Source organism: Sceloporus undulatus, chromosome 2, assembly GCF_019175285.1.
Source record: "Sceloporus undulatus isolate JIND9_A2432 ecotype Alabama chromosome 2, SceUnd_v1.1, whole genome shotgun sequence".
NCBI lineage: Eukaryota > Metazoa > Chordata > Lepidosauria > Squamata > Phrynosomatidae > Sceloporus > Sceloporus undulatus.
The window spans coordinates 320,001,445-320,013,970 of NC_056523.1; the positions used below are offsets into that span (position 1 = coordinate 320,001,445).

Here is a 12,526-nt window from a genome sequence, read left to right on the forward strand (position 1 = left end):
CTCCAGGCTAAAGATACCCAGCTCCCAAAGTCGCTCCACATAGGGCATAGTTTCCAGATCCTAAGATCCCAAAGAACTCTTCCAATTCGATGATTCTATAATTCTATAATCCCAGCACCCTCTTCCTGTTTGCCAAATAATTTGACATTACTGAAAATCAAAAGCAAAACCTTGTCCTGGCTAAAAATTATAAATTGGAATGTAAATTAAAGACTTCCATAAAAGTAATTCTAAGAATCAACTTTTTACGTATGAAAATTTAGCTTGGTGGCTTTGCCATATTTCTCATTTATGTTCTGAACAGGGGTGATTGCCAGGTGCAAAACAAAAAGTAATGTGCCTGAGGGGGATGTTGTAAAATGGCAAGACATGCTTACAGGACTGAAGAACTGCACAGTGCCATGGCTGAAAAACATTTGCCTCTTGGATGTAGATTCTATGCATTTGGGAACAAAACCTTACTTCTTTTCTGGCTTGTATAAGTAGAAAATAATAGCAATAGTAATACAAGTTCTGAGTCAGTGTGCTTGCTTACTGGTGCTGGAATTTCTCTAAGTTCTCCAGTTCTCTACTTCAGTCATAGATATCCTCGAACAGCCAGATGAGTGCTCTACTTAGAAGTGACAGACCTGGACCAGAAACGTACAGATCCATATTTTTTTTCTCTCTCATGCCTAATCTATATCACTGCTCTTATATAGAAACAGTGAGCTAAAAGCCAGAAACACTAATTTGGTCTCATTGTAGGAAGACTAGAATACAAACGTAATAAAAGGAATAATAACAGTTCAGCAGTTGTAGTGGTTTAATCATTGGACTAGGACTCTGGAGACAAGGGTTTGAATCTCTCCTCAGACATCAAAACCTACTGGCTGACTGGCAAACCTCTTCTAAATAAATCTTGCCCAGAAAACCCCTTAGAGTCACTATAGGTCGGAAACAACTTGAAGTCATACAACAACAACAACAACAACAGGTATCTTAAAATGGAGAAAATGTCTTCATTCATCAGTTCTTAAATTGTCTCACTAAAAAAAATCACAAAAAACCCAAAGTCCTTGAGATTCATTCTTCATCACTTTAGCTGGGCAACTCCTTGAAATGAGGCAAGACTCCAAAAGATAATTATCTACTTTAAAAAAAAAATGTTTTTAACAGTTCCCTTGGGAAACACTGAATCAGATCTGTATATTTTTATTGGAGAAGAACCCTTAAATATAATGATCACTGATTCATAGTACTTTGCTTGCTCAAATTACCCCGTAAATGCTTAGTGTCTTTATCATTTAAAAAGAAATCATAATCCTTTTAAGGGTCCTCTGTTGGAAACAGAGGGTAGAATTTCTCAGTAACTTCACAACCACAGGGTTTTCTCTTGGAATCTCATATGCAAATATACTTCCTGGCAGAGATTTTATGGCTACAATCCTACACCCACTTGTTAGTGCTGTAGTATGTCTTCCAAGTCGTTTCTGACGTACGGTGATGGGGTTTTCTTGGCAAGATTTGATCAGAGGAGATTTAACATTGCCTTCTCCAGAAGCTGAGAGTATGTGATTTGCCCAAGGTCACCCAGTGGATTTACATAGCCAAGTTGGGATTCGAACCCTTGTCTCCAGAGTAATAGTCCGATACTCAAACCACTACACCACACTGGCTGTCACCCACTTAACTGGGAGTCTGCCTGCAAAAGATATTCTCCCCAGCATACCATCTTTACTAAAGACTGAAACAACATGCGGGCATCTGACTAACTTCTCCAGTTGTCTTTTTCTCCTGTTTGGTTTGTAATATCTTGCCTGATGAAGAAGCTTTGAAAGCTTGCAACAAGTATATTGTGCATTTTGGTTGGCCAATAAAGGTATCACTGATGAATTTTTGTTTGGACCACTTAACTGGGAGTAAATCACACATGGAAGTTTGTGAGACCTACATTTGAGTTGACATGTGCAGTATTCCTAAATACACTGATCACAAATTAAGCTGTAACAATCACAGTCAGACACAGATGAGTAAAGATACATCAATTTATTCTGTCAATGATTTTTAAAATAGTTTTATTCAGAGGGTTATGTTTTAGACAATACATAGTTTTCTGTGTTTTGGCACCTATTTATATCCTGCTTTGTAGTGAGTGACCTGGGTGTCAGTTTACTAACTGAAATTATTTATGTGAACTTGCAGGAAGCAATTGTAACTTTCTGCCATGCAAAGATACACAACTTAATCACTGCTGAAAGCTGTCTGTCCATCCTTTATTCCATTGTTGATCAGTTCTTACAGTAAAGAAGCTGTGTCTAATGTTTAGACAGAATCTTTTCTCTTTTTGTTGTACAGTGGGCCCTTCACATTCACTGGGATTAGGGGCACAAGACCCGCATGGAAATGGAAAAGCTGCAAATAAAACAAAACACTTTTTTAAAACCTGAAAATCATTCTCTAGGAATCTCTAGGTCCTCCAGCACAAATCTGTGGTCAGCATCTGCCAGAGGCTGTTTACAGAATTGCGTTGGAGGACCTACAAATGCCTAAAGAAGTGTTCTCTCTAGGAATCTTAAGCATGACATTTGGTGAACATTGACCTAAGAGTTGCTCTGAGGACCTAGAGATTAATAGGGAGGGAGGGCATGTTAATCAAATCTGTGAATAATCAAATCCACAAAAATCAAAGCCACAAATGTGGAGGGCCAACTGTAATTTGAATCCATTGATTTGTGATCGAAGTAGGATGTGTATACTCTTAAATTTTTTTTTTATTACTGTACTGTACAATGTAGTTGAGTAATTGAGATGCATCTTTTTTTAACAGTTCTATCAGTAGCAATTTCTAGGTCCAGTGCTATGCCAGGAAATGTCCCCAGATCAATAACCATTCCTAGAAATTAATGTAACTTTAACCAATGCTAAGACCTCATCTACTTGGTGCAACTGCAACAAAAAAGAACGTCTAGATTCAGGTCACACATAAGTCTGAAGTTTGCATAGATCTTTATTTTCATATATTCAATCTAATTTGAAGACATGGTAAAAAGAGGAAAATCCAAACCCACACTCTTGCAATATCTGAGATTCTGTGAGAGGGAATTTTAAATATAAAGTTGGCAGCTTACTCATATGTATGTTATGTGTGACAATACAGTATGATGCTGTTTGTGTTATGTAACCTTCTGTTTTAATTGTTCAAGTACTGAGCCAGCCAAGCAGCAGCCTTTTCTCTTCCCCAATTCTACCAGGGGCCAAAGAAGGCAGCAGTGGTGAGGCAGCAGGCAAAGGGCATGGCCCCTCTGGAGGCAAGCTCTGGAGTGCAGCGCAGCGCAGCGGCAGTAACACCACTGCACCCCAGCTGATAGGGAGAGTGAGTTGGGACATAAACGTACAGATAGCTGACCTGAAAATGGGAAGGAGGAAGACCTGGACTCATTTGGTAGTTCATCCTCCCTAATAACATTGGGATCAGAAAATAATAAGATCAATGGGATGTGAGGGGGATAAGTTGGCCGGGACTAAACTGGGAGCAAGAATTCAGGTTGTGTGGGGCAAAGGAAGATATGGTGACAACAGAGTGAGGTTTTGTTACAAAGGAAGACGGGATCGATGTCTGAAAGCCATCCCGCCTTCAGCTCACTCTGCTACCCAGAATAGATTGGGGAGCCTACCAACCATGCCACAGAACCTTACCTTGCTCCTTTGTAATGCCAGGTCAGTAAAGAATAAAACCCACATCATCCACGACCTCCTCGTGGATGAGGAAGCCGACCTGGCATGTTTTACAGAGACCTGGCTGGGAGATGATAGTGTCATACCCTGGAATCAAGCCCTCCCAGCCGGGTACTCTGTTAGTGAGCAGGTAAGGGAAAGTGGCCGAGGGGGCGGAGTGGCTCTGGTCTACAGAGATAATCTCAACTTGACCAGAATACCTATCCAGAAAACTGACCACTTCGAGTGTATGTAACTCAGCCTGAAGACCAAGGATAGTATAGGGATTGTGTTAGTATACTATCCATCCAGTTCTCTAACAGACTCCCTATCCGAGCTGACACAGCTGGTCTCAGAGTTGTTCTTGGAGTCGCCCAGACTTATAATTCTGGGTGACTTCAACATCCCACTCAAGACCAGTTTAACAGGTGCGGCTCGGGAGTTCATGGATTCCATGACAGGCATGGGCCTATCCCAGTTGGTTTCCGGGCTAACACATTGTGTAGGTCATACCCTTGATGCAGTCTTCAGTATGGAGCAGGAATATCCGTGAGCGGAGGTAACTAGTACCACCGCACTGTCATGGATAATACCTGGAACACCGATCTTGCCAAGGCTATCAAGACAATTGCTCCCAAGCATCCTTTCTAACCCGCTTCTTATCGCAAATCATGGTACACTGAAGATCTGAGGAAAATGAAGTGGGTTGGACAACGCTAGAGTGGGACTGGCGCGACACTCGACTCTTATCTGACAGAACTTGTCATAGAAAATTTCTTCGTTCCTATAGAGAGGCGATACAGGCAGTGCAGATATCTTTCTCCTCTGCATGTATCGCGTCTGCGGAGTCCTGTCCAGCAGAGCTGTTTAGGGTGGTAAGGGAACTGACACATGTTCCACCTGTGCAGAATCCTTTATTTAACCTGACAACGGCCTGTTGTGACATTTTTAACAAGAGCCGACCTAGACACTGAGATTGCAGCAGAATCGACTGATGAGGTGTCCAGTAAACCTGTTTTTGATGTTAAACTAGATTGGTTTGAGTTCATGAGTACCAATGATGTGGACAAGATCTTTGGAAATGTGAAGAAGACGACATGTCCCCTTGATCCCTGCCCATCATGGCTGGCTGTCCAGGGGGGTGATGCCTTGATGGCATTTCTTAGAGATGTCATCAGTGCATCCCTTAGGGAAGGTTGTGTTCCAACTTGCTTAAAGCAGGCGGTTGTTAGACCACTCCTGAAAAACCTTCCCTGGACCCCCTGGATATGAAGAACTACAGGCATGTATCCTATCTGCCATTTTTGAGCAAGGTGATCGAGAGGGCTGTCACCCTTCAACTCCAATTGATCTTGGATGAAACCGATTATCTAGACCCATTTCAAACTGGCTTCAGGAGAGGATATGGGGTGGAGACTACAGTGGTACCCCGGGTTACGAAATTAATTCGTTCCGCGGTTAATTTCGTAACCCGAAATACCTTCGTAAGCCGAATTCCCATAGGCGCTAATGGAAAAATAGCTCTCTGCTGCCCTCCGGTGGCGGAAAATAGCGCCGCGGTTTTTTCGTAACCCGAAGAAACCTTCGTAAGCCGAAGCAATAAATCCCTATGGGATTTTTTCGTATCCCGAAAAATTCGTAACCCGGCGCATTCGTATCCCGGGGTACCACTGTACCTACAAAGCCCTAAATGGCTTGGGCCCAGGATACCTGGAGGACCGCCTCTCTCCGTACAATCCGCCCCGCACACTCAGATCATCAGGGCAGCTATTGTTAAGAGTTCCAGAGGGGAAATATAATTCCACCTCTAGGAGGGCCTTTTCCATCTCAGCCCCCAACCTCTGGAACTCGCTGCCCTTCGAGCTCCGCTCAGCCACCTCCCTAGCCCAATTTAGGAAGGGGCTAAAAACCTATTTATTCGAACAGGCTTACCCCTGACCAGAATACTTCCTCCCCCCCCCCCCCCCCTTTCGTCAGCATTGTTTTGCCGGCATTAAATTTTATTATTTTTATTGAATTGTTTTAATTAATTTTGTATGGTCTATTGTTGTACTGTTGTATAATTGCTGTTCACCGCCCTGATTTTAAGAAGGGCGGTATACAAATAAAATTTTATTATTATTATTATTATTATTATTATTATTATTATTATTAAAACATGCGATAGTCTTAAAATACTGTAAATGAACAGCAATGGATTTCTCAGGTCAGTAAGCACTTGCCTTTTAAGAGGAGTATTTTTTACATATCTTGTAGCAAAACCTCCTGTCCTTATGCACACACAACATTTGTACAATTGCCAGCTCTAGTTCACATCATGTGAAATAACAGATAAACCAGTATCACTGCCAAGCTGCTTGGATCTTGCATCCTCTAACAAGCAGCAGCCAGAGTTGGAGCAGAGAACTGACAGGGTGAGTTAAGATAGCAAGGTCTTGTGACCAACCCCTGCACATCACTGGCACCAGCAAGGCTAGACCAAGGCTCCAGCTCCTGAGCCTTGGCATGACTGCTTCCTGACTGACTGGACATATTTGCTAACCAGCCAACTCTGCTCCGTGTTTTCTCTCTTCAGCCCAGCCAGTCCCTTTTGCCCCTGTAATCACATTTGTCGAAATGAGCTGTTTGTCCAGTCACTTTTAACATATAATTCCAGGCTCCATAAATCTAAACACCATTAAATATTGGAGAATATAGGTGTCCTTGTAATGTGGATGACAGTTTGACCCAAATGCATTTCTTTAAAGGTGGTTGCATCATAATAAAAGCCTCTTCTGAGAACATTTTTACTAATAACCTCAAGCGGAAAGAAATGTTTTTGAAAGCAAGTCATCAGAGTACTCAGTGGTTCAAACTATGTATGTCAGACACACACAGCCACTTTTGAAGGTGGGGAAGGAGAGTAACCAAATTAAATCTGTCCAGTTCAACTGTACAGTCAATGCTCAGTTCAAACATTTGTTACAGTTTAGGCTCACTGTACAATGGTAGCACAGAGTCTCAGTGCCTGTATGTGTCCTCGCAGGCCTTTTAAGCTCTGAACTTAATCATTTTAATTTGGTCTTTTCACAGCTTGCCTTCTTGATTTTATTTTGACTTCCTACTACTTCCATTGTTATTTATCCTGCTGTGAACCATCTAGAGAACCTAACTTGTTGAAGGACAATATATAAAATGCATTAAATAAAGCAACTGGTTTTCTGGCCTAAATGATTCTGCAAGTGGGGCTGGGCTTGCTTGGATTTGCTGACTTTGAAACAAAAGCAGAGCCTTACATTTCAGGATGGGCTTGGGAATTTGCCACCTCTACCAAAACCTAAATAACATACATGCACAGAACAGGTTAACATTCAGTTCAGAAAGACATATTCTCAATACTTCGAATTTTTAAAGGACACTAGTAGCATGGAGAGATTATTATTGTCTGAAGTTATACAAACACATTCCTCAAGTATGCCCAGTATTAAGATGCTGCTAAGGAGATCTACAAATTACAATTCAAAATGTGATAGTGTTCACAGTTTACCCTTTAATAAGAATGAAGTGGCAGCAAACACATCAGTTCTAGATTTACCTGTACATGTCAAGCACTAATTGCAAGTCAAAATGTGAAAGGTTTCATCTGTAATGGTTGGCAAAAACCTGCTCTAAAGCCTCCTTAATTTTAACTGAGTTTCAAACCCACTAATTTATAGTTCAAGATGTGCTCATAACAGCACATATTTCCAAAAATCACACATTCCATAAACACAGATCTTTAATTTTAAGTTTTACAAAGTTCAATATGCTGCTGAATATATGCCCTATGATCATGTAACTGTCAAAAGAAATGTGTGGTGCACCAAGAGATGTAAGCAACTGGGACGATGAAGAAAACCAGATGGGACAAACATGGCTATGGAAACAAAGCTTTACATTAAATATTTATGTAGAAAAATCAGAATACGGTGTTCTCTTCCACTGGCAGCTATTAGGCTTTGCTGGTGTTTTTTTTAACAGCATTTTAAAAAATGAAGGCAACTATATACACTCCACTGCAGGATGCAAAAAACACATCACACATTTGTTGTTGTTAACTGCCCTCGGGTCTGTTTCGACCCATGGTGACCCTGTGGATGAGACATCTCCAAGACTCTCTGTCCTCCACTGTTCTGTTTAGTTCCTGCAAACGCGTACCCGTGACCTCCTTAACAGAGTCCATCAATCTAGCACATGGCTTTCCTCTCTTCCTACTTCCCCCCACCTTTCCTAGCATCATCTTTTCTAAATGTGTTATGCCTTCTCATGATGTGTCCGAAATATAACAGCCTGTTTTGTTACCTTGGCTTCCAGGGAGATTCCTGGTTTCTGCTCGTTTGTCTTTCTGGCTGTCTATGGAATCTGCAGCACTCTTCTCCAGCACCACAATTCAAATGAATTGATTTCTTCCTATCTTCTTTCTTAACTGTCCTGCTGTCACATCCATACATGGTAATAGGATTCTAATTTCTGTGCTCAGTTGTATATCTTTGCATTTTAGGATCTTTTCTAGTTCTTTCACAGCTGCCCTCCCCATTATTAATCTTCTTCTGACTTTCTGGCTGCAGTCTCTGTTCCTATCAATGTTTAATCCCAGGTATGAGAATTCGTATACTATTTCTAATTTTCATTGTCCAGGTTGAATTTGTGTAAATTCTCATGGTCATTTTTTCTTTATGTTCAACAGTAAGCCTGCCTTTGCATTTTCTTCCTTGATCTTTGAATTTTCTGCTAGTATTATGGTGTCATCTGCATATCTTAGATTGTTGATATTTCCTTCCTCCTATTTTCATTCCTCCACCTTCTGTGCCCAAGCCTGCTTTTCTTACAGTGTGTTCTGCAAATAAGTTGAACAGGTAGAGTGATAAGATGCAGCCTTGTCTGACTCCTTTGCCAATTGGGAACCATTCTGTTTCTCCGTATTCTGTTCTAACAGAAGCCTCTTGTCCTGAGTACAGATTCTTCATCAGGACTATCAGATGTGTTGGTTTTCCTATGTCTTTAAGGGCATTCCTTAGCCTTTCATGATCTATTCAGTCAAACACATACATTACACATAGAGTACGAGATATACAGCTACAGTGCAATACAGCAAAGTGCAATCCTCTAGCTTTTGTTGGATTGCAACTCACAGCAGCTTTAGTCAGTTCCTAAGGAATGCTGGAAATTGCAGTCCAATATCTAGAATCACTTATCTGGTCACCTTTTAGGTGTTGTCCAAAACACTAATAATGGTTTATAATAAAGACTAAAAAGATAAATAAGAGAAATTAAGTCATTCTTGAAAGTGCACGTGTAATACATAAAGGGAGGAGGAAAAAATGCCATTTTGTCCAACCAGTCCAAAAAGCTGGAAAATACAGCTTTTCTTTTCATGATAAATACATTATTATTATTATTATTATTATTATTATTATTATTAACCTTTATTTATAAAGCGCTGTAAATTTACACAGCGCTGTACATACAATCTTTTAGTTAGACAGTTCCCTGCCCTCAGGCTTACAATCTAAGAAGACATGATACAAAAGGAAAAGGGAGTGGTGGTGGGGAATGGGCTCAGGTCCAGCAGTTCTTCTCCACCTCCGAGGCCTGGACCAAGGCAGATGGACTGGAGGAAGTGCTTGGCTTCTTAATTAATGGTTAAAAGGAGGCTTCCTGGGTCAGAGAGGGGCTCGCCTCTGGGAATGCTTCTCTAAACAATATAGTCTTTAACTCAGTTTTGAAACTGGGTAGAGAAGTGATGAGGTGCGCATGTGGGGGAAGAAGGTTCCAGGAGTAAGGGGCAGCAAGCGAGAAGGGACGAATTCGGGAGGGGGCAGTGGTAGTCCTACATTGTGACAGGAGACCCTGACTACCAGAGCGGAGGGTGCGAGTAGGAATGTAAGGAGAAAGAAGGTCAGATAAGTAAGGAGGGGCCAATCCATGGAGGGCTTTGAAAGTCAATAATAAAAGCTTGTACCGGATGCGGAAGGGGAAGGGGAGCCAATGAAGGGAGGATAAAAGAGGAGAAACATGGTCAAAGCGGCAAGCGGATGTGACAATACGGGCAACTGAATACTGGACAGAGATTAAAGGATGGAGGTGTGAAAGAGGAAGCCCTGTTAGAAGGAGGTTACAATAATCTAGTCGCGAAACCACTAGGGCATGGACTAGAGTCTTGGCAGTAGAGGCTGAGAGGAATGGACGGATCTTGGCAATGTTGTGGAGAAAGAATCTACAGGCCTTGGCGGTGGCCTGGATCTGGGGAATAAATGATAGAGAAGAGTAAAAAATGAAGCCAAGACTGCGGGCTTGATGAACCGGTTGAATAGAAGTGTCATCGACAGAAACAGAAAAGGAATAGTGAAGGGTGGGTTTAGGTGGAAAGACAAGAAGCTCAGTCTTAGACATGTTGAGCTTCAAGCGCCGAAGCCGCATCCACTGAGAGATGGCAGTCAGACAAGAAGAAACTTGCTGTTCAAGCCCCGTCGAAAGGTCAGGGGTGGAGAGATACAGCTGAGTGTCGTCAGCGTACAGATGATAGGAGAAACCAAAAGAACTGATGAGTTTACCTAGGGACAGTGTATATAGAGAGAACAGAAGGGGACCCAAGACAGAGCCCTGGGGAACTCCAACAGATAGGGGAACAGAGGACGAAGTCTGACCACCCGTGACCACTGCAAAAGATCTGTCTGACAAGTAAGATTTAAACCAGTCGAGAGCAGAGTTGGAGAACCCAAGGTCAGAGAGTAAATCAACCAGGAGACAGTGATCAACAGTGTCAAAGGCCGCAGACAAATCAAGAAGAATGAGAATAGAGGCCGTTTGTCTTGGCCCGCAAGAGATCGTTTGAGATCTTGGTGAGGGCTGTCTCTGTAGAGTGCCATGGGCGGAAGCCAGACTGGAAAGGGTCCAGGATGGAGTTGGCTTCAAGAAACTTAATACAGCGAGAATAAACGACCCGTTCTAGGACCTTAGAAAGAAAAGGAAGAAGAGAAATTGGACGATAGCTAGACAAAGAAGAGGGGTCGAGAGAGGGTTTCTTCAGAATTGGGGAAACGAGATTCTCATGTTTATTGTTGTTCAGGCCTCCTCCAGTCACATCTCCTTCGCTATAGATCAGCACCTAGTTGACACATCTGTAGCAACTACCTGATGCATTATTTTCAAATTCCCCTGCAATATGCCTAATACAGTGGTTCTCAAATTTTTTACCCTGTGATCCTCATAGTATAGATGTATACGTGGGCCCCCCCCCCCCCCCCCCCCATGTAGTATTTACTCTTTACATGAGGAAACAGAGGAGGAGGAGGTAATGCTTCTGAGTACAGTGTCTTGGCTTAGATATTTGTGATCCTTATCAATCTAATAGGCACAAACACAGTGTTCTGGCACGACATACACAATATAAGAATACACTCGTCCCCCCCCATCGATTCGCGGGGGATCCATTCCAGTCCCCCCTCCTGCAAATAAAAAATATTAGACATATTCAAGCCCCACTGATTATAAAGGGAGGGGGTGCTCCTGTGCATGTGGCCGCAGGCGTGCAGTCCATTTTGTTCCTCCCTGCTTGCCATCTGTGAAGGACCGAAACCACAGATCTCAAGTCTGCGAATGAGGAGGGACGAGTATATACAAATTTATTTCACTGTAACTGTTGATGATGGTTGAAGAACATTTCTGAATAAATGTATACAAGACTCAGGATGTAAGATTAACTCACAAACTAACTCTCAACAATGTTCTCTTGACTCTTGACTTACTTAAGAATACAATAATCAAAAATAATAATAAAACTTTTATTTTTATCCCGCTTTTCTGTGACGAGACAATCAAAGCGGCTCACAACACAATAAAATATCCACATTCAACATTATGTCCCAAATTCCCCCCTTAAAACAGAATTAAACATGATACAATTAAAATTATAATATCTATTAATAACACAATAAAAATATAACGAGGACAGAGTGGTGGGCTAATACAAGATGTGAGGTATAGTCTCTTAAAATTTTATAACACTTATTAGTCTGTTAAAATTTTATGATTTCATGCATTTATAATTATCTTATTTTATTTTATTTTACTTTTCCCTCTTTGTCTTTTTTAATATAATTGTATAAGTGAAATTTTAATTATTAACTATTGTATGTGATTGCTGTTTGTTGATGTTTGATCAGTTGATCGTAATAAATAAAATGATAATGAAATGATGTGAGGGGCAATCATCTAGAACTGGAGGTTGCAACCCTATACCTGGGTTGGGGGCTCCTACTGTAAGTACCTTTGTTTTGTCTGGATCCAGCCCATTACCGCCTCAAGACACTGATTTAGGGGAGAAATGCCATCTGTCGTCATAGCTGCTGATCGGGACATAGAGAAGTATATTTGGGTGTCAACAGCGTACTGATAACACCCTGTCCCATGTCTGTGAATGATTTCTCCCAGCGGCTTCATATAAATGTTGAATAGCATTGGGGACAGTATGGCGTCTTGAGGGACACCACATTTAAGCTCCGTTTTCGAGGAGCGACTCTCCCCGAGCATCACCCTCTGGAATCTACCTGAGAGTAAGGACAGGAACCACTGGAGTGCAGTGCCACCGATTCCTAACTCTCCAGGCATTCCAAGAGGATGTCATGATCTACTGTATCGAAGGCCGCTGAGAGGTCTAGAAGCACCAACAGGGTCACGCTTCCTCTGTCAATGCCTAGACGACGATCATCAGCCAGCGCAACCATGGTAGTCTCCACCCCATATCCTCTCCTGAAGCCAGTTTAAAATGGGTCTAGATAATCGGTTTCATCCAAGATCAATTGGAGTTGAA

The 12,526-nt window shown here is 41.8% G+C and overlaps 1 protein-coding gene across 3 annotated transcripts in view; it reads left to right on the forward strand.

Annotated features, from left to right (window-relative positions):
* DYM (dymeclin) overlaps positions 1-12,526 on the forward strand; it is a 263,922-nt gene that overhangs the window by 84,408 nt on the left and 166,988 nt on the right. The gene's annotated exons all lie outside the window — the stretch shown is intronic.